We start from the raw sequence: 23,071 nt of genomic DNA, 5'->3' as shown, positions 1-23,071 counted from the left end.
GGAAAATGGCACTTTTTCCTTCTCTGCATTAATCTTAGGAATCCAGTGATGGAATCTAGCGGTCCGACATTTACAATCAAATGCATCGAGATCCAGGCTTACAATATGAGCCTCACAAGCTTTTGTTTCCTCCTAGACTGCGCCGGCGGTCCTCCCACACAGGTGAGGGTGGAGCCTGCTTCAGCAGCAAGGGCCAGCCCCAACCTGAGAGTATTTCTTAGGCGAGATAAGAAGAGAGAAAGCTGGAAGGAAGACGGCCTGCCATCCTGTCAACTGTGTATTTCCTTTAAGTACATAATGATTTGTTTGCATAATTAGCATCGTATTTTCACTATGTCTAATTACCATGCAAAAATACACAGATTAAAAAACAGTCAAAACCAATGTTACAATTTGTTATCTTTCTCATACCGAACTTCACCTATTTCTAATCACTCTGGGGCCCACCATGATAAGAATTTTTCTACCCTCTTTGTAATGTACTAGGAAAAATAAGGACCCAGTCACGTGGTTCAGTCACTCAACGGCTGCAGGGTCTGACAGAGCCTTCATCTGCTTACATTTTTCCTTGGAGAAGTTATCCCCCAGCCCTCCCCGTTAGCATTTCTTCTGACTATGCCAGAAAGGTTTCTTTCTCCCTTTTCCTTCTTTTTCTTCTTACTTTCTTTTCTTTTAGGAAAACCTCTTTGCTCCAAGTGATTTGGCCAGAGCCAAAAGAAAATCACCCTGGAATACACTGCAGTCAGTGTCCTGTCCTTTGAAGCTTAGCTGGTTTAATGTAGTACTTAGGTCCAAATGCCAAAGATTAACATTTAACCATGTCAGAATCCTCCAGTCCATCCTAAACCTGTTCCTAAAAGATGTTTCTCTTTTTTAATTCTATTTTTAATACAATTGAACAGGATGAGCTGCACTCAGAGCTGGCTGGTTCTCTCAAAGCATTCATTTTGAGGTACTAGATAAGAGAAACACACCACCCCTCTTTTGAAGGTTTTTAAAACAATCAGCCATCTTGTCCTGCCTGCTGGTGACCTGTTATGCATTTATGTAGCAGAATTCAGGGCAGACTGGCTGTTTAGAAACCACTCAAATTTTCTTCAGTCAGAAACACTACAATCTTGGTCGCGAGGAGGAAAAAGCAGACAGACGTCATGTGTGCCTCCTACAGTCTCTGGCTCAGGACCACTCGGGTTCTGAAATAATCTGCTTCCACATGATCTCACAGATTTTTAGGAACACAAAGCAAGCTACACCAAGTTGTTACAAACTAAAAAGTAGAATCGAGAACATCGTGAGTGCCCTTTACTCAACGTTCTGATATTTACCCAGAGAAGCACATCATATTCTATTTACTAAATAATTGGCCAATGTCTGAGCTCCGGCTGACGGTCCCTCTTCTGTGTCCAGTTCTTTTCCTCATCCTACTCTTCATTCAAGAATTTAAAGAGAAGCCCTAAGGATGTAAGAATGAATATCAACAACCGTGGTATATATGCTTAATTTAGTCCTGAAAAAAAGCAGCAGAATATTTTATAGTCCCAGGCATTATCCCCATAGGAGGAGAAAGAGGTTCAAATATGCGAATTCCAAATTATATATTACTCAAAGGATGAATGATTTTTCCCTTAGATAAACAGACCATTGAAGAGGCTGATCTGCCATGCAGACGACTAGTAGTTCAACCTGGGAATGAGGAACTGGTGTGTTAGCCAGAAAACTGAAGCTGGAGATTAGGACCAGGTCAGTAGGGGGCGCCCAACGGGGGCAAATGTTGGGAGATAAAACGGAGTGGGAGCTGTCAGAAAGGAAGGTGCCTGGTGTGGGCGCAGATTTACAGAAATAAAACCCAAGAAACCTTCCCTCCTGGCTCTGCGCGTGGATGAGATGATGAGGAAGGGGTGGGGCATCAAAGTTTTTGGTGACAATACAATTTACCACCCAAACCAGGCACGTTGAAGACTAAAAGGGACATTTAACCACGTTGCATAGGGTAGTGACTAGAATCACGTCTCCTGAAAAGGTACATTCGAGTATTAATCATTTGGAAATAGGGTTGTAATCAAGTTAAAAGGAGGTCACGCTGGGTGACTCTGGGCTCTAAAGCCAGTGGCTGGCATCCTTATAAGAGCCAAGAGACACCACGTGAAGACACCATGTGAACGTGGAGGCAGCGGCTGGGGTGATGTGTCTGTAAGCACCAAGCATCGCTGGCGACCACCAGAAGCTGGGAGAGAGACGTGGAATGGATCATCCCTTAGAGCTTCCAGAAGGACCCAATCCAACAGACACCAAGTTCTGGACTTCTAACCTCCAGAACTGTAAGAAAATAAATTCCTATTGTTTTAAGCCACCTAGTTTGTAGTATTTGGAAACTAATGCACAGGGTCAATAGATGTAAACCAGGATGATTCTATCCAAACTGGGACATGGCCACCCAAGTCCAAAACAGCTTCAATGTTTTAGGTTTGGGTGACCAAGATGGCGACACAATTAGCCACACTATGAAACAAGTCAAGTGGCAGGTTCTGCAGGCAGATGCTGAGTTTGGTTTTGGACACTGGGGACTGAGGCACTAAATAGAGATGCAGGTGGTGCAGGTGGATGCAGGCCCTAAGTTCTATTTAATCATCAAAGTTTCTCTGAGAAGCAACTTCCAAAGGGTCATGAACGATAAAACCAGGAACTGAAGAAGAGGAGGCCAAAACAGAAAGAAGCTTGACCAGGGATTTTATGTTTGACAAAGATGATGGTGGATACTCAAATGCAGATGAAGGAGGCAGGAGGGTGTCAGGGCTGGTTGGTGGTGTGTTGGGAAGCCAGTGGAGGATCAGTGAAAGAAGCTGTGAGGGGGCTTCCCTGGTGGCGCAGTGGTTAAGAATCCGCCTGCCAATGCAGGGGACACGGGTTCGAGCCCTGGTCTGGGAAGATCCCACATGCCGCAGAGCAACTAAGCCCATGCACCACAACTACTAAGCCTGCGCTCTGGAGCCCACAAGCCACAACTACTGAAGCCCGTGCGCCTAGAGTCCATGCTCCGCAGCAAGAGAAGCCACTGCCATGAGAAGCCCACGCACCCACTTGCTGCAACTAGAGAAAGCCCGCATGCAGCAGCAAAGACCCAATGCAGCCAAAAATAAATAAATAAAATTTTTTTAAAAAGAAGCTGTGAAGCTATAAAACTGTTAATTCTCTAAGACTAAGTGAAATGGGAACCACTGCACAGAGAAACACACATGACAATAAATTACCTACTGTTTATGTGAACTCACTGAATTCCACATGAAGGTTTTCTCATTTTGTTTTTGACTCAATTCAGTGATTGAAATTCAATGTTTAATTTAGTTCAAAATACTTGTTAATCATAACTTCTAGGCATTAGGGGGATACACATGAGATATAAGACTGGGGTTTCTATGCCCAGAGCTTGATTTAATTGTGCAGTCAAGACAGGCACTTCAACAAAATCGTCCAGCCTGACAAGATGGTGTGGCTTGCCCAAGAGCAGAGCTGATAACAGAGATTGCATCAGAAAAACCTCGCCCCTGGTTTCCCAGCACAGGTAGTTTAGAGGACAGGGAGGAAAAACAAACAGACTTTGTAGGTCCAATTGAAAAGAGTCATTTTCCACGTGACCTGAGACGTATTAATGAACATGAACGGCTCACACCAGATGAACAATTTTATATCATCAAATTATGTCTATTAAACTACATTTCATGCTTCCTAATTGTCGAATTAGAGAGGTCTGGTAGAATAGCAATAACACACTCAAACTGGTTGAGATTCGTGCTTCAGCACCCATTTTATTAGAGCGATAACTAATGAGGCTTAACTAATGGCTCATTAATTAATACTTCAAACTCTTTGAGATGGAGCAAGCAAGGTGTCCTATGAGTAATCTTAATGTGGTTTGTGGAACATGCACCTCAGGCGGCACCCTGCTAGGGCACTTCTTCCAAATCAATTCAGCATTTCCTGTGCATTTATTCAGTCATGTTTCTGCTTACCTGTGGCCTTTCCCCTTCACTACTTGCCCATTATCAGGGATTTAGTGGAGAATTGCAGAGCAATGAATTTCCCAAAGTGATCTGTGGTCAAGAATGTATCCCTTCCTTTTCTGAGGTGCTGACAGAGTGGGGGGAAAAAACACCAGGGAAGGAGGTGGAGATCAAGGAAAAAAGGATGAAACAAAGACAGAAAAAGAGCTAGAAAATAAGGGCGGGAAAGGGACAGAGCTTCCTGCTCTCTCAGAGTTTACCACTCTCCCCAAATTTCTACATGTTCACCAACACGGAGGCTCTCCAAACCCCCTCCTTTGGGATTTTTGTGGAGGCTTCATTATTACAGAGGTGTGGCTGAGTAAATCACTGGTCTTTGGTGGTTAATTCCTCTCTCCCCTCCGCAGAAAGGGTGGGACTGAAAGTTCCAACCTTCCATTCCTGGTTGGTTTCCCTGGCAACCAGCCCCCCTTCTCAGATGTTTTCCAAAAGTCAACTCATTGACATAAACCCACTTATGGTGGAAACTGGCTTGTTATGAATGACAAACAAGATGCCCATTTCACCTTTAGGGATCTGAAGTGATTTCAGAAACTGAGGACAAGAGATAAAATATTATGACAAAAGCTACTCCCATTGTTCTATTGCTTAGGAAATTCTAAAGGTCTGGGAAGCTGTGGGCCAGGAACCATGAATGAAGACCAAATACATATGAGAAATATATTTCGATCATCTGAATGACCAGATATATATTTCTTCTAAATCACAATATCACAGATGTCCAGTTGTTCCATCATTTGTTGAAAAGAGTTTCTTTACTTTATTGAATCTCACTGAGTCCTTTGTTTAGAATCATTCCGCCATATACGTACCATTGTGCTTCTAGGCTGTCTATTTTGTACCATTTATCTACATGTCAATCATTACTTCACTGTCTTGATTGCTATAGCTTTATAAGTCTTGAAATCAAGTAGTATAAGTCCTCCAATTTTGTTCATTTTGACAAAATTAAGAGATTTTTCATTTTCATAAAATTTTTGAGCTTGTCAACTCCTATAAAAATCGTGTTTGAATTTTTATTAATATTGCATCAAAGCTATAAATTGGTTTAGAGAGAATTACCATTTTTAATAATATTGAGTCTTCCAATTCATAACATGGTATTTCACTTTATTTATTTAGGACTTCTTTAATTTCTCTCAGTAAGATTTGTAGTTTTCAGTATAGAGGTCTTGCACATCTTTTATTAGATTTATTGTAATGTAATTCATATTTTTTGATGCTAATGTAAACAATGTTATTGTTACTGTCATTTTTCCAATTGTTTGTTCCTGGCATAGATATACGTTTGACATTTTTATATTCAACTTGTATCTTGTGACCTTGACCTTGATAAATTAACTTTTTTCTAGAAGTTAATTCCTTTAGATTTTCTATATATACAATATGCTGTCTGCAAATAAAGTTTTACTTCTTTTTTCCAATATTTATACCTTTTATTTCTTTTTCTTGCCTTAATGCATTGGCTTGGACTTCAATTACAATGTTGAATAGAAGGAGGGAAGGTGGCAGATTGCCTTGTGGGCTTTCCTCTGTTGTTCCTCTCCCAGAAGAAGGGAAGAGTCAGCTGGCACAATGCCCTTTCCTACTGTGTGTGGTCTGCCTGCCACCATTTTCTCCAGGTCCATTCCCTCTCCAAAGACAGTCCTCTGTAAGTTCTTATTCTTTGTACTTCAAGTTAAATAACATCTTGCCATAGAGCAAGTCTATGAAGTACTGATGACAAGTCTACATAGCATTCCTCCCTACTCTGATACAACATACCACGTGGGTAAGCTCCACCCATAATTACCACTTTTATTTAGTTAGCTATTAGTTTTCTGTATCTCCTACTGAAATTTAAGCTGCCCACAAGCAAGGATCTTGCTTGTCTGCTTTGCTAATGTACCCTGGGAACTTAGCATAGAGCCTGCTGTCTAAACAGACATCTAGCAGATGAATAAACATTTTTCAAGCCAGTTGTCCTACTCAGAGGAGAAATCATGATGCTCCCTCTGCACCATAAATAGGACGGCATCAAGGGGTGGGAACACACTGCTAAACCTGGTCACGTGGTTGATAATCCTCAAGTATGGAGAGTGTGGATTAAGCCACAGCTTTCCTCTGAAGGTCCACAGATCTCAGATAACAACAATAAAAAGACTGGAGATGGGGTCTGCTCCGAGGTTAAGTCAGCAGGGAGGAGAACTGGTAGGTCACAAGAGGCCTTGAGGGTCAAGACATCAGAAAATTTTGAACAGGGGGCTCACAGAATTAAGTCTGGTCTTGAGAAGGTTGTCTTCAGGAGCCAACTGTAGCATGTGGAGAATGAAGGCAGGATGCCAGTGAGAAACCAGTAATGCGAGTACAAGTGGCAAGTGATGGTGGTGAGCTAAACTAGGGAATGACTGTAGGTGTGGGATCAAAGGGAAATTGTCAACAGAACCTGTGGTCACTACAGTGCAGGGACCAAGAGATCAGAGTAGGGTTAAAGGTAGTGCTTCAGTGTTAACTCTGGAAAAATAAAAATAAGGCCCATCTCTCCTAATCTAACCTGCCCTCTCGACTTAGCAGAGACCCCAGGCACAGCCTGTCAGATAGTCAGGGCTGTCTTTTTCCGAAGGTCCCTAGCTTCCTCATTGTGAGAAGCTCTTTTGAGGTCTAACTGAATCCCATACCCTGTAACATAAAAGGAACAAATAGCTTATTTAAAACTCAAATATTTTTACTAGAGGCTCCTCTGTCTTTGTTTCTATCATTCTTCGGAAAAGAGAAAACCTCAAAAGTTTCTAGCATTTCATTCCGTTCTCCTTGACCACTCTTGGGTTGCCTTGGGGGAAAAGCTCAGGATAAAATCAGATCTGCGTTAGGCACCTGTTCCTCTGCAGTCACAGCCACAGCTCTCTGCTTTGAAAGCAATTTTTGGTTCCCCCCCCTTCCAAGAGCATTTTGATAATAAAAGCAGTCGGATAATAAAGGAAAAGGCCATTACCCTGCACACACACCCACTACCAGCTGCACTGAGAAAGCAAACGTGGATTCTGTCAAGCAGATAGCAAAGGAAACCCCAGCTCCAAGACACCAACACCACAAACGGCGCTGCCTTCAGGCTGTTTTCTGTGGCCTCTCTGGGGGCAGTGGTTTGCTCTCAAACTGTGCAGAAGAGACTTGTATTCAGGTTGGTTTTTCAGAGCTGCCCGTGGAGACGGACATCGCACGAATGAAGCAAGTGGGACTGTCTTTCAGAGGATCAAGGGTGCTGTGCAGCCATCGGAAGCCTGGTGGCTGGTCTGCCATGCTCAAAGAAGAACTCTGAGGGCAAAAGGTTGACTTCAAACTTTCCAGTCTTGTCAGCCTCCCACAGTACCTGGCAACCTCAAGAGTTTTCCAGTGCAAACTAAATGACTTTGCTTCTTTAAAGAGATAGAAAACAGAGGTTCAGAGAGAGAATTTACTTCTCAAAGAAACTAAAATGAATTCCAGGCATGCAGAATAATGCAGTGGAGAACAAGGAACATCCTGCGTCTTTCTCCCAGTTCTGCCATTGACTAGCTGTGTGACCTTGGGAAATCCATATAAACTCTCTGATCTTTTGTTTCCTCATCTGTAAAATGTGGGGACCCGTGTAGATAATCTGTACCATCCCTTTCAGCCACAACACTCTGAAAAGACAAAATTTCTTCTCTGTTACTCCTGCCAAGCTAACATCTAGTCTCCATTTGAATGCTCCCAGTGACGGGGAACTTGCTGCCTATTAAAATGGCTCAGTTCGAGTGGTGGAACTTTCTTCCTTGCATCTCTTCTTTCTGTGCTCTGGCAATGTAAAAGTAAATCTGTTCAGAAGGGGCCATATTTCTAGGGTCAGCATTAATATCCTGGAATTCTAAAAGTACCACATCACTTCAGTAAGAGCAATCCAGCCTTTCTTTACTCGCTGCCAGTCTCTTGGGATTTTCCTAGCTCAAATCTCAAAATATTCATGCAAATTAAGCCAAAAAGGAAGAGAAGGCAAAGCAAAAAGCAAAATACTGTACAGTGGATTTGTTTTTTGCTTTTGTTTTTGTTTTTTTGCTTTTACTATCTGAACAGTGTTTGTTTTTTAAGGACACCATTTCTCACAGAATCAAAAAATGTTAGAGCTGAGAAAACTGCTGCTGGTGAACTTCATCCAATTCTTCCTTTGATCCCGTGACAACACTAAAGGCCAGAGAAGCGATGTGAATTACCCAAGGTCACACAGCTAAGATGAAGCCCATGGTTCTGGATTCCTAGTGCTCAGTCTACAAACCTTCGGGTGTCTTCCAAAGGGTGCACCATGGAACACAGACTCCCCCGGATATTAGAAGGTGTTTTTTGGGGGACAGGGGCTAGAGTAGGATGGGGGGATAGGTTCTGTGATCAAGTACGTGGGAAGTGTTAGTTTAAACTATTTTGTCTTGTCTTACAGCAAGATTTCTCAGAAGCTTATCTATGTCATACTGTTGGGGCCCAGTCAAAAAAGCAGCAACCACATTAGGATTCCAGCAGAGAAGGACGGACCGCAGGACATGGGGAACTCACGACCCCACTGAAAGGGCTAGAGTTGCCAAGATCAGGTGAAGGTACCGCGAGGTCCAAGGGTCAAAGAGGTGGGGAGTTGCAGCAGACACCACTGCCATCTCCAGCCCTGAGACAAACGTTCAGGGGGCTCTCTGGAAAAGACTGTGAAACCTCACATCCCCCAAGCTAGTCCGCGCTCCTGCCGCCCACCTGCCGCCTGTGGAGAAAAGACAGTAGGTCTTCTCTCCCTTCTGTCTTCTCTTTCTCTGATAAGTGTCTCTCTATGGCAGCATCTACTCAGAGCTCTGTCCCTTAGGGAATCTCAATAATGTACTTATCAGGCTTCTAGTCCCTAAATTTTGCAGACATCACAAAAGGGAGTGACATATTTTGTTGTTATTGTTTTTGGAATTACTCTCTTAACCCAGTTTTGAGGCCCTATCAGTTTCCCCTGATTATGTCCACATCCCAACCCTTTTCCCCGCCAGGATCTCACACTTTGGGCCATTATGCACCCACCCCAGTCGCCTGGGGTCTGGTACCAGACAATGAAGGGCAGCCCCTATGCTCTAGAGCCCATGGAATTATTCAAATGAGCCAGTTCACAGAGAGCCTGTGAAACCTAGCAAACCCCAGCCTGCTGCCCCAACATCTCTAGTTTGCTGTCATCCTGTTCCCAGGTGCAACCCGCTGCACAGCCCTGCGTGACAGCCTTCTCTCCTGTGGAGCGCTAAGTGGCAGAGTTTTGCTTTCATCTAGCCAAGCGTCCCTGTATTGTGCCCTGCTATCATGGAATCTTTATGTCTTATAAAATGGGGGTAGGGACTTCCCTGGTTGCGCAGTGGTTGGGACTCTGAGCTCCCAAGGCAGGGGGTCCGGGTTCAATCTCTGGTCAGGGAACTAGATCCCACATGCATGCCGCAACTAAGGAGCCCACATGCCACAACTAAGACCTGGTGCAACCAAATAAATAAATACATTTTTTTAAAAATAAAATAAAAATATAGGGCTTCCCCGGTGGCGCAGTGGTTGAGAGTCCGCCTGCTGATGCAGGGGACGCGGGTTTGTGCCCCGGTCCGGGAAGATCCCACATGCCGCGGAGCGGCTGGGCCCGTGAGCCATGGCCGCTGAGCCTACGCGTCCGGAGCCTGTGCTCCGCAACGGAAGAGGGCACAACAGTGAGAGGCCCGCATACCGCGAAAAAAATAATAATAAAAAAGTAAAATAAAATAAAAAAATAAAATGGGGGCAGGAATGGGTTGGAGTTACCAAAATCAATCTGGCAAAGCTACTAATGGGTATTGAACGTCTCTGTTAGGGACACAGTAGGTAGTGTTTCCTAAACTTTTCTGCCCACGTGTCTTTATTTTTAGGGCAAGACCTACTGATATACTTCAAAAGGTACCAAGGTTCCGTGGAACTCACTGCGGGCGTCGCTGTTGTAAGTTATAATCTCAAGGGCTCGTGCACTTTGAAGGCCCTGTGACCCAAAAGCAAGCAGGAGTGAGGACTCCAGCCTGAGCTCTGCCATCAGTGTATCCAAGATCACGGTCTGAGTCCAGCTGTACCGTGGGTTACACTGCACGTAAAGGCTCTGCCTGGGCGGACCCAGCGAGCTGATTTGCACATTCCTTCCACTTGCAAAGCCAGCCTTGTTTTCTTTTCTCATCCAAATCCTAATCGATCCTCAAGTCCCTGCTTTTCAACAGGAAATTCAATGAGGAGCTCAGCTTTCACTCATCTCTTCCTTCTCTGAAATCTTGACTTACTGTCAGCGCTTGTCATATATCTGCCCGTGACATCGCTTGTATGAATTTCCTGCTCTATCTAGCAGCTCTTAGTGTCATTCTCATAGCTTCTCAAAGGCAGGGATTTGACCTTTTGCTGCTGGGCACCTCCCCAAACATTCCAAACAATCCTTAGCACGTAAAGGGCTCACAGATATCTGGGGACAGTATAAATTAATTCATTAGCCACTTCAGTTTCTAGCCTAAGTTTTCTTTTTTTTTTTTTCTGGAACTTTAGTTGAAGTTGGACCTAGTTTGCATATGGGTATATTTGTCATACAGATGAGAGTAAAAATGGAGTTCCATAAAAACAACTATTATCAAGTGGTAGGAATGCATTTTCTTAGTAACATGTCTTAGTTCCTCTGGTGTTCTTAAACCACGAAGAGCAATGTGACACTTATGAAGTCCCAAATGACTTTCTTGCTTCCAAGAATTATTTCAGGCTTGGATTCCCAGCAATTCAGAAGCAATTTCTATTTCTGCCATGTTCATACTTTGCATCCATATAGCCTTTTAACTTTTTTTTACACCTACGGTCTGTTCCTCTCACTGAAATGACCCTCTGATTTGGGTTGAGCTAACACAACATCATTGTACTCACTTAAGCACTGAGGAACTGAGGCCTGAAGACACATTTAGCTGGTGGCAAAACTGGAGTTTGAACTCAAATCACCCGCCTCCCAATTCATTGCTCTTTCTAACGTGTTCCAAAGTCAAGAGAAGTGTTTGAATGTGAATGTGTGTGTGTGTGTGTGTGTGTGTGTAATTAATCAGATAAAGGAAAGAATTCAAATTAGAAAATATCCAATTGTTTTTCATCTCATGGTTTTTCAGTAGAAAGATGACCATACATCCAATGCCCAAAGTGACTTTTATCCCAACCAAAAAAAAAGGTGCCTGCCTGCCTCTTCTTTAGCATCTTTAGCAATTTTAGAGCTTTCATACTGCCTTAGTCTGCTCAGGCTGCCATAACAAAATACCATAGACCTAGAGACTTAAACAATAAAAATTTATATTCTTCCAGTTCTGGAGGCTAGAAGTCCAAGATCAAGGTGCCAGCATGGTAGATTTCTGGTGAGAGCTCTCTTCTGGCTTGTAGACAGCTACCTTCTCACTACGTCCTCACACAGTAGGGGGAGAGAGAGAGAGAGTGCTTTTCTTTTCCTATAAGGGTACTAACGCCATTATGAAAGCTCCACCATCATGACCAAATCAAATTACCTCCCAAAGGTCCCACCTCCTACTACCATCATATTTGGGGTTAAGGTTTCAATGTCTGAGTTTGGGGTGGGGGACACAGTTTGGTCCATAGCACACACAGAATCACACTTTTAGAAGTGTATGTGTACCTACAAGTTGTGTGTGGCTGGCCGATGTAGGTAAAAGGTTCCTGGAGAGTAGTTTTAAACCTGACTCCATTTGCCAAAATCCTTCTTCAAATCCATCCTTCTTCCAGGCAGCAGAGTGTAAAATCTAATCTAACCGTGTGCCACTGCCACTGACGCTCCAGCAGCAAGACGAGGCCCAGTCCTGCCGTTTAATAAACTTCCTCGCTTGTGTCTCTCCAGCCCCACCCATCCCTCCCAACCCTGAACTCTACTTCACACCAAAATGTAGTCAGTTCTTGGGACTTCCCTGGTAGTCCAGTGGTTAAGAATCTGCCTTACAATACAGGGGACACAGGTTCAATCCCTGGTTGGGGAATTAAGATCCCACATGCTTCGGGGCAACTAAGCCGGTGTGCCGCAACTACAGAGCCTGCGCACCACAACTAGAGAGAAGCCTCCACACCGCCGCAAAAGATCCCACATGCTGCAACTAAGACCCGACACAGCCAAAATACATAAATAAATATTTTTTAAAACGTAGTCAATCCTTATTATTTGCTGTCGTTGTGTTCTATAAAGTCACCACAAACAATGAATTAGAGATTATTGAACCATTGCTCCCAGGGGAAATACAGGGTTTAGTTCCTGGGAGCCTCTGGTCACATTTGCATCAGCTGATCAGCAGGTACCTTGTTTTATGTGACTTTCTGTTTTAAAACACCCTATTTAACATGTATTGTTGACTCATTAACACTGACTGCACAGCCGACAGCCCTGTAACTCACGCCTGAGTGAAGCTTGTCCAGCACCGTATTTCTCCCTGAGGCACACCACGGGCTTCTTGCACTTAGGAAAGCGAGACAGCTCTTCGGCGCTGTGCTGGGGAGCTACTCTGAACAGTAAAATCACCAACAAAAAGCACAGAAACGGGGGAAAGGTGGCATAGTACACAGACCATGAAAAGGACACTTGTTTACGGTATGAGAGCTGAAACATCACCTGGTTCCCCTCACCTGGGGACGTGCCTGTCGAGGGACTCAGGTGTTTTCCCTGCTCTACACACATCTGTGAATGACCAGAAAAACATCACGACAACTGATGTTGAGGTAACAGATTTCAGCAAGTAGGTGAGTTTGCCAATGTGGAATCCAGGAAGGAGGAGACTCACTGTGCCTGCGGCTCCCGGCCCTGCTCTGTGACTGTCTGTGCCCACAATGGGGCAACCCCTGAAGATCGGGGACTGCACTGCAGATCCACAGGGAGCAGCCACGTGTTAAAGATCTGCTGAACTGAACGGAACTTCACGTGTCTTATCCCCTTGTGGCTCGGCAGCTGGTGGATGATGGAGCCAGGTTGGGTGAACCAGCTGGGGACCCTTTGGGCTCATACAGCGAGGCTCTCACCTGGGGTCTGGAGCGCTCACATCAGTCTGAACTCCTGGGAGGCTCCCCTGCCGTCACCTTGCTTCCCAGCGCACTCACGGCCTGGGAGGGGAGAGGAGCTGGCTGTTCACCCCGTGTGCTGAGGGGCAGCCCGTGGGCTCCCGGATGGCGCTTCCTGCAGAGGTGGCTGTCCCAGCCAGGGGCCTCTGACGCTTAAAATTCTCGTTGGAACTTTATTTCTTCAGGTTAAGCACTTCCATTCTGAGGGGAACGAACATTTTAAATTTTAAAGGGTCTTTGCGCGTGTTACCTTCTCTAATCCACACAAGAACCCTGTACAACAGGTAGAAATAACTCTTTAGAGATAAGTGAAATAAAAGCAGTTAAATAAGAGTATGTGGTCTAGCTAGCTGACGTTTGTAGCCAGATTTGTTTGATCACAAAGACCTGGACATTTTTGTCACCCCATGCCACCTTTTAAAACACATTTGAAACAAAAATGCTCCTGGCCAGGAGGTCACACAGCCATTATCAGTCACGGGTTATTTCTTTGATTCACTCAACAAATATTGGTAGAGAACTTACAACTTGCAAAGCAGTGTGATGGGGATGAGGAGAAACCAAATTTGAATCGGACATGGCTCCCAGCCTTACGGGATATTTAGGATGTGAAGTAGAAATAACATGTGCCACAAAAAAATGGAATAAAAGTGGGAGGTGTCTTCTTAGCTGGGAGAGCAAGGAGGGCTCCATGCAGAAGGGGACCCATACCTGCCTGAGGACCACAACTGGGGGAAGAACAGTGAGCAGACATCACGGCACCTGGGAACAGACAGTGGCCATGTGAGGGCAGCGAGGGGCACACAACACACTTAGTCTGCTGGCTTTCCCCTTTGTAAGATGGAAGACAGCCACAGCCAAAGTTCTGTAAAGGGTGCAGTAAGGGAAAAGGAAAGGCAGCCAGATTAAACGAGGCAAATTTTCCTCAACCCAGAGAGACATCCCCAAAGCCATCGCTTCTCACTGCCTCCCTACAGAGAGGGGGCTGCTGCTGATTCCCAGCCCACCCAGGACCAAATGTCTCACAGGGTTTACATCACACACTTTCACGCCCAGAAACTGAATCACAGCCAGGACCTTCCTGCATGACAGTCCCCACCAACTAATTATTAATGTTCCTGGCACAAAGTCTGGGTGAGCATTTATTTCCATTATCCAAGCCTGGTGATGAATTGAGCTTTGCACAGGCTGCATAATTTCTTCATTTCACCATAAGTCTGTGCCTTCTGCTGGCATTTTAAGGAATGTATTTTTATGGAGTTGGGTGCTGTTCAGTAATTTTCCAGGAGGGCACATTGCCCAGGCCAGATGGACGGAGTTGTTTCTAGTTCCAGCTGGTGAAGTCCTGTCTGATAAGATTCTATCCCATCCTACTTAAACACAACTCACAGTTCGCTTGCAAAGTGGGTGGTAAAGAATTAATCAGCAGTTCATTACAGCGGACTGGGGTAGAAGGACCACCCTGGTACCTAAAACCTCCTTAAGCAAGCAATGCCACAGAAGAACATCTTTTTAAGAAGAACTGTTATCAAAGTATGGAATGTAATAAAACAGGATGTTGAGAAGCCATTCTGTCTGAACAGAGTTACTCGGTTACGGCATCAAGAATCCTGCGTTTCTCTCAGGACCCACTTGTCTTTAGAAAGAGAAAGAAGCCTGGTGTGTTGAAGTGTGATAAGGAGGAATGAACTTTGGCTTTCTGAAGAGGGTCCCTTCAATTTTTCAGTCCTACTGCATGATGAGGTTCACTCATAATCGATTACATCTGCAGTTATTGGGACTGAGCCTCCTTACAAGTTGACTTCCCATGGGGAGGTGTGAGCACTCAGAGAGAGAGGTGTGCAAAGTTTCTTACACAAGAATCCTTGGATTCAGTATATGGGATCTTCTTGTTTAATTTTTTATCAACCTTCTAAAGGGAACTAAGCCCAGACAATACTTCCACAGAAAAATACCTTTCCAAAGGACGTGCTAACTACATCATCAAAGAATAAAAACACCTGGCTTTTTTTTACTTTTCAATTTGGGGACTTCCTCTTACATTTATTGAATATTAATAATTTTTTATATCTGTTTCCCAGACTTCTCTCTTCCTGCTCTGGAGTCTAGCCATGTCAAGGGGAAGTCTCTCTGCTTACTGCTGCTTCTTGTCTTCCTGTAAGTAAGGTTCCAACAATACTTTATTCCATCATTTCTTCCCCTGTAAATGCTCACTTCCTTTTTGCCTCTTCAACCTGCTGCTGCTAATGTAAAACTCTCAAAGCCCAAACATTTCTTTGCCTTTTCACTTCAGGCACATGTCTTCTGGCTTTTATCCTAGAGGCAACACAAATGTTTCCCAAGGAAGACAGGACTGTTGTTCCCATTTAACAGCTAAGAAAAGGCTAAGTGACTTGTCCTGGCTATGGCTTTAGAAAGCAAGACTTGTTTTTTTTTTTTCAGAAATTCTCTAAGAAGAAAATAATTCAGACAAAGAAGTTTAACCAACACCAATCAAACAAAACAAATAAATGTTAGCATGAACCATAAAAGAAAAAAAATGATAAACTGGACTTCATCAAAAGTTTAAAGTTCTGCTGAATATCTTATTTGGCAGTAAAATTTTGCAGGATTACTCATGGGAGCTCCCTTTACAGTGCTCAGGGCTTTTTTTCTGGGATTCAAGTAGCTCACAAAGGAAAATGCTAAGCACTAAAATTCAGACAGGATTTTACCACCTGGAAAGATGACAAGTGGGAAAAAGAGAAGAGGCAGCCAGCAGAAATTTCTGGAGAAAGACCACCATCTCTGCCAATTCAATACTGGAACTTTTAGCTTTTGCTTGAAGAAGTTAACAATCCCTATGCACCCATATCACGTGTAAGAATTTCCACCTATACCCAGTGTATGTTCTTCTGCGGTTCTGCTCATCAGCTGTTTCAGGTTCTCAAGAAATATAGGGGATCCAGCATTCTGTCCCCATCACATTATCGGATGTTTCTCTCCTGCGTTTCTTCATAAGTACACATAGTAGGCAAAATCTCGGGCCAAAAATGCAGAGATGTAGGAAATGTGATGTGCTATATTCTTCTTTACCTGAACTTTATTTCTATTTTGAGTTCCCACTGGACTATCTGGTGGAAATGTAATCGAATTCAATTCACAGCCAGCTCTGACCCTACCGCTACGGGTGCAGGTACAGTCCAAAAGGACGTGAGAATGCTGGGGCGCTCTGCGTGGCTGGACTGGACGTGGTCTATCTGCACTGGCATACGTTGGGCTGAGCATGGTTGCTGCCACTGCATCTCTCACTTCCAGCCTCGGGTCCACCCCAGGTCTGACTACCCCTCAGCTGAATCCTAGGCTCTTTGAATTCCACAGAAGATATGTTTTTGCTCCCACCCTTTCCAGGGAGTCTGAAGCTAGATGCCTCTGGCCCTCTCTATCTAGATGTGATGGACAGCCATTTCTACTCTATGGTTCTCTTAGTTCAATAAGAAGTATCCGTAACTTTAAAATAAGACAAAAACATGGTTGGGAGTTCTTTAAAATTAATTGTGGAGCATCATCAAACAAGCCCTCTTATGGGTCATCTGAGGAGGCTCTAAGGCAATGTTTCTCAACGTGTTTTTGTTTTTGTTTTTTAATTTCCCCCCTAGGAGAAAATTTTAATTACATTCCATTTTAATTTTAATTAATTAACTTAAGCTAGTTATTTAATTAATAATCAGATGCAAGAAGGAGGCGATATGGGGATATATGTATAGCTGATTCACTTTGTTATAAAGCAGAAATTAACACACCATTGTAAAGCAATTATACTCCAATAGATGTTTATAAAAATTTTTTTTTTAAATTTAAAGTTCTGCTTTTCAAAAGACACTGTTAAGATAATGAAAAGAGAAGCCAAAGGCTATGAAAAAATATTTACAAGTCACATATCTAGAATTTACAAAGAACTCTCAAAAGTCAATAATAGGGAAATTAAAAAAACAATAAGAGGCTTCCCTGGTGGCGCAGTGGTTGAGAGTCCGCCTGCCGATGCAGGGGACACAGCTTCGTGCCCTGGTCCAGGAAGATCCCACATGCCGCGGAGCGGCTGGGCCCGTGAGCCATGGCGGCTGAGCCTGCGCTTCCGGAGCCTGTGCTCCGCAACGGGAGAGGCCACAACAGTGAGAGGCCCGCGTACCGCAAAAAAAAACCCCAATAAGAAACGCATAAAGATTTGAATAGACACTTCAGTAGAGAAGATATACAGATGGCAAATAAGCACATGAAAAGATGCTCACCGGGACTTCCCTGGCGGTCCAGTGGTTAAAACTTGGCGCTTCCACTGCAGGGGGCACAGGTTCCATCCCAGGTTGGGGAACTAAGATCCTGCATGCCATGTGGCAGCTGCACAGCCAAAAAGAAAGAAAAGAAAAGATGCTTACACTTACTGGTCTAAAGTAATGCGGATGAAAGCATGCAGTTATCTGAGTGTTCTGGTGAGGGGGAGGAACTCTCATACATCGCTGGTCAGAATGCAAAAAGATACAGACACTCTGGAAAGAGGTCTGTTCATCACACACTTACCCTATGACCCAGTGATTCCACCCCTCGGTATGTTCCCAAGAGAAATGAAGACCTAAGTCCACACAAAAGCTAGTTCATGAATGTTTGTGGTAGCTTATTCATAACCCACCAAACGGAACACAACTCGATGTCCATGGCTGGTGAATGAACAATCTGTGATAAATCTATAAAATGGAATACTTCTCAATAATAAAAAGAACTGAAGTACTCAGAGCAACAATAACAGGAATGAATTTCACAAGTGTTATGGTAAGTGAGAGAAGTCAAATTCTAAAGGCTACATATTTTATAATTCCATTTATATCACATTCTGGAAAAGGCAAGACTAAAAGAACAGAGAATAGATGAGTGTTTGCCAGGGGCTAAGGGTGGGGGTGGGGATGGATGACTACAGAGGACACAAGGGAACTTTTTGAGGGGATGTGAGATTTCTGTCTCTTGATGTGGTAATGATTACCTGAGAGTATATACATTTGTCAAAATTCATAGAATGGTACATCCAAAAAATGAACTTTACTGTATACAACTCATACCTTAAAATATTTTTTTAAATGTTAAATGTAAGGAAGGGTTTTGTGACAAATACTCTATTTTACTTTCATTCCTTCTCTATCAGATCCTCCCCAGGCAAGTCATGTTTGTCAGGTGCTGCCCAACAGCTCAGAAATCTGGACTAAATAGTGGGGTCTTTACTCACAGTGTGCTGGGGAACGTACAAGAAAATCTGGCTGTTTTAGGACAGCATATTCTTTGCTACGACAGAGTCAGCCGGGAGAAGTGCTAAGGTTGTGGAGGAAGAAGAATAAGAAAGCTCCCTACTAAGTCTTTACCAGAGCTGAGGCCAGTAGAACAATTAGAAGGGGAGGCAGAGGGCGCCCGGTGTAAGGAACAGCAGGAGTGAACTCAGAGGGCAGCAAAGAGCCCAGGGAAGCGGATCCTCTCCTCCTCCCTCTGCAGCTGCTGTTTTGGGGATCAAACAGCCAACGGGAGCTTAACTGACCAGCACTGAACCCTCCAAGAACAGAAGGAAGGCTGGTTCCCTGAACTGCTGCCCTCACAGCACAGACATTTAGAACATACTTGCTAAATTCTGCCTCAGAGTCAAATTCCAACTGACAAACATTGAAAACGCAGAGGACATGATTAAAATGGAAAATCATCTTAGGTAGACACCACAGTGATAATTGTTGACAGAATCTTCGACGGGTTCTGAAGTTAACAGATGAAAGTATGATGAACAACAAGAATATTTACATCGTGTCAAAGTATGTTCTTACAGCATTTTACCAAAGGGAAAATAGGAGGATCTACAATGAAGAAACTCTGTAGGTACGACCTTCATCAAGTAATCGAGTAAACTTCTGCCAGAGATAAGACAGGTCGACACCATGTTTCCTCAATACGATACACTGAAAGGGCAAAGTACACACAAGTATCACCACATTGGGGATTAAGATTTCAACATATGAATTTCGGGGGACACAAACATTCAGTCCATAACAAATGCACAGCCTAACTCTAATTCTGAGAGAAACACTGGAAAAACTCAAATTGAAGGATACTCCATGAAATAACTGATCAATATCCTTCAAAAGTTCCAAGACCATGAAAAAGGAAGAAAAACTGTCATAGATGGGAGAAGACTAAAGATACAGCAACTAATTGCAATGTGGGATTAGATTCTAGACCAGAAAAATGTCATTAATGGGAAAACTGGTAGCATTCAGATAAGGTCTGTAGGTTATATCAATGTTAATTTCTTGACTTTTATAACTGTAGCAGAACCCTGTAAGATGCCAACATTAGGGAAAGCTGGATGAAGGGCTTATGGGAACTCTCTGAATTATATTTGCAAGTTTTCTGTAAATCTGAAATTATTTTGTCAAAAACTTAAAAAAAAGAAAATGTTTTCTAAAAAGAAGCAGGATAACAATAGAACTTTTCACATCTGTGCACAAGGACATTCCTTCTATGTTAGTTATTTTTATTTATGTTTTTCCTTAGACTTAACAAAGCCCAGTTATGAGCTTCTGTAACTAGAGGCAACAAAATCATTTTGTAGGACAGAAACATGCTCTTACTTTGTCCTTTTGTCTTAAAACATGATAGGATCACATATTCAAAAGTCATCTAGGGGCTTCCCTGGTGGCGCAGTGGTTGAGAGTCCGCTTGCAGATGCAGGGGACATGGGTTCGTGCCCCGGTCCGGGAAGATCCCACATGCCGCGGAGAGGCTGGGCCCGTGAGCCATGGCCGTTGAGCCTGCGCGTCCAGAGCCTGTGCTCCGCAACAGGAGAGGCCACAACAGTGAGAGGCCCACGTACCGCAAAAAAAAAAAAAAAAAAAGTCATCTAGTCCATCCCAGTTCTCAGGGGTCTCAAACCTAAACTCCCTCAGATATGAGAAAACCTATGCTATGCACTACATTCCACATACAATCAACGTCATGAAATCCTCACAACTCTAAGTCCAGTCCCACATGCTGCAGAATAGAATATATCTGTGATTTGCTTGAAAGTCAGAGATTATCCCTCTCAGTCAAAGAGTTTTAAATGCAAATCAGGGAACTGGGGCTTAGAGTCAAGATTATGTACAGCAGCCAATAGGCTGATGCTGCTGTCACCACTGGCTACTCCCCAGGATCAAGTTTCCAGAATAATGTCAGGTTTTCTTTTGTGCATCTATGCTCTCGTTAGCTCTCTCAGACACTGTGGTTTTGCTTTCTGTCTGAAGAACTAAAGGACAAGCCGAAAGAACACATTTTTCTTGATAACCTTTAGTACGTGAAGCTAGAGTGGGTTTTAGGATCCAACTGCAATTGAAGTATGTAGAATGAATCCTTTCTAATGCCACCGGAGTATAAGGGACTGTTGGCATTTACTCAGACCAGCCTCCATTTGCCTTTCCTGACTGCCTCAGTTTCCTCAGGGTAATTAACTCTCCTCCACTCTGTGCAGTCTTAGTGGGACAGCAAACCCAAGTGCTTGCACACACACAGCAATAGTTGATGGTGACCTTGAGGGCTCCTGCTACATCCTTCCTTTTACTTTCTTGGTACATCCACAGGCATACTTTATGTCCTGATGTTGGCCAATTTATCCCTTCATTCTCAAACTTTGAAACTTGAGTTGAGTAATGCAAGTAGTAAAAATTGCTACAGTTCAATTCCTCCAATTTTTTTACCCCCGTGAGGCTGGGGAGGTGGTCCTGCTGAGGAAGCACTCTGAATTCCCTGGGTCTTACTTGTTTCAAACCCAGTTCTTCATCTTTCTTCATCCTACGAGCTGGACTACATCCTTCCAATAAATTCCCTGATACCAAACCAGACAAAAACACTACAAAAAAAAAAAGAAAATTATAGGCTAATATCTTTGATGAATACAAATGCAAAAATCCTCAACAAAATATTAGTAAACCAAATCCAAAAACACATAAAAAGGATCATACACCATGATCAAGTTGGATTCATCCCAGGGTCAAAAGGATGGTTCAACATACACAAGTCAATCAATGTGATATGCCACATCAACAAAAGAAAAGACAAAAACCACATGATCATCTCAGTAGAAGCGGAAAAAGCATTTGATAAAATTCAACATCCATTCATGATAAAAACTCTTACCAAAGTGGGTATAGAGGGAACATATCTCAGCATACTAGAAGCTACTTATGACAAACCCACAGCCAACAGTGCTCAATAATGCTCAACAGTGAAAAGCTGAAAGCCTTCCCACTAAATTCTGGAACAACACAAGGATGCCCATTCTCACCACTTCTACTCAACATAGTACTGGAAGTCCTAGCCACAGCAGTTGGAAAAGAAAAAGAAATAAAAAGTATCCAAGTTGGAAGTGAAGAGATAAATAGGTCACTATTTGCAGGTGACATGATACTCTATATAGAGAACCCTAAAGACTCCACACAAAAACTATTAGAACTAATAAATGAATTCAGCAAAGTAGCAGGATACAAGACTGACATACAGCAATCTGTTGCATTTCATTGCAATGAAATATCAGAAAGAGGAAGTAAAGAAGCGATCCCACTTAAAATTGCATCAGAAACATAAAATACCCAGGAATAAACCTAACCAAGGAGGTGAAAGACCTATATGCTGAAAACTATAAAGCACTGATAGAGGAAATTGAAGATGATTCCAAAAAATGGAAAGACATCCCATGCTCTTGGATTGGAAGAATTAATACTGTTAAAATGGCCATACTACCCAAAGCAATCTACAGATTTAATGTGATCTCTATCAAAATACCTTTGACATTTTTCACAGAACTAGAACAAACAGTACTAAAATTTAGATGGAACCACAAAAGACCAAGAATTGCCAAAGCAACCCTGAGGAAAAAGAACAAAGCTGGAGGCATAACCCTTTCAGACTTCAGACAATACCACAAAGCTACAGTAATCAAAAGGGCACAAAAACAGACATGTAGATCAATGGAACAGAATAGAGAGTCAAGAAATAAACCCACACACCTATGTCAATTATTCTACAACAAAAAAGTCAAGAATATACAATGGAGAAAAGACAGTCTCTTTAGCAAGGGTATTTGGAAAGCTGGACAGCTACATGTAAATCAATGAAATTGGAACACTCTCTCATACCATATACAAAAATAAACTCAAAATGGTTTAAAGACCTAAATATAAGACATGACACCACAAAATTCCTAGAAGAGAACATAGGCAAAACATTTTCAGACATAAATTGTAGTAATATTTTCTTAGATCAGTCTCCCAAGGCAAAAGAAGTAAAACCAAAAATAAACGTATGAGACCTAATCAAACTTAAAAGCTCTTGCACAGCAAAGGAAACCACAGACAAAATGAAAAGACAACCTACAGAATGGGAGAAAGTATTTGCAAACATGAAACTGACAAGAGATCAATATCTAAAATATGCGAATAGCTCATACAACTCAATATGCAAACAAACAACTCAGTCCAAAAATGGGCAGAAAACTTTCTTCAAAGATGACACATAGATTACCAACAGTCACATAAAAAGATGCTTGACACTGTTAATTATTACAGAAATGCAAATCAAAACTACAATTAGGTATCACCTCACACTGGTCAGAATGGTCATCATCAAACGTCTACAAATAATAAACACTGGAGAGGGTGTGGAGAAAAGAGGACTCTCCTACACTGTCGATGGAAATGTAAATTGGTGCAGCCACTATGGAGAACAGTATGGAGGTTGCTTAAAAAACTAAAAATAGAACTACCATATGATCCAGCAATCCCACTCCTCGGCACATATCCAGAAAAGATAAAAACTTCAATTTGAAAAGATACATGCACCCCAATGTTCATAGCAGCACTATTTACAATAGCCAAGACATGGAAACCCCCCAGGTGCCC

At 42.9% G+C, this 23,071-nt stretch overlaps 1 long non-coding RNA gene across 1 annotated transcript; it reads left to right on the top strand.

Annotated features, from left to right (window-relative positions):
• Positions 1–5,431: 5,431 nt before the first annotated feature.
• Positions 5,432–21,718, top strand: LOC113626563 (uncharacterized). The gene is made up of 2 exons (XR_003435190.1): positions 5,432–5,462; positions 21,594–21,718. It is a non-coding gene; the product is annotated as an uncharacterized LOC113626563 (long non-coding RNA).
• Positions 21,719–23,071: the final 1,353 nt, after the last annotated feature.

This window comes from Aethalodelphis obliquidens, unplaced genomic scaffold (assembly GCF_003676395.1).
Source record: "Aethalodelphis obliquidens isolate GAN/ISIS:26980383/991018 unplaced genomic scaffold, ASM367639v1 scaffold18, whole genome shotgun sequence".
NCBI classification, from domain to species: domain Eukaryota; kingdom Metazoa; phylum Chordata; class Mammalia; order Artiodactyla; family Delphinidae; genus Aethalodelphis; species Aethalodelphis obliquidens.
This window is presented reverse-complemented; position numbering and strand designations above follow the sequence as displayed.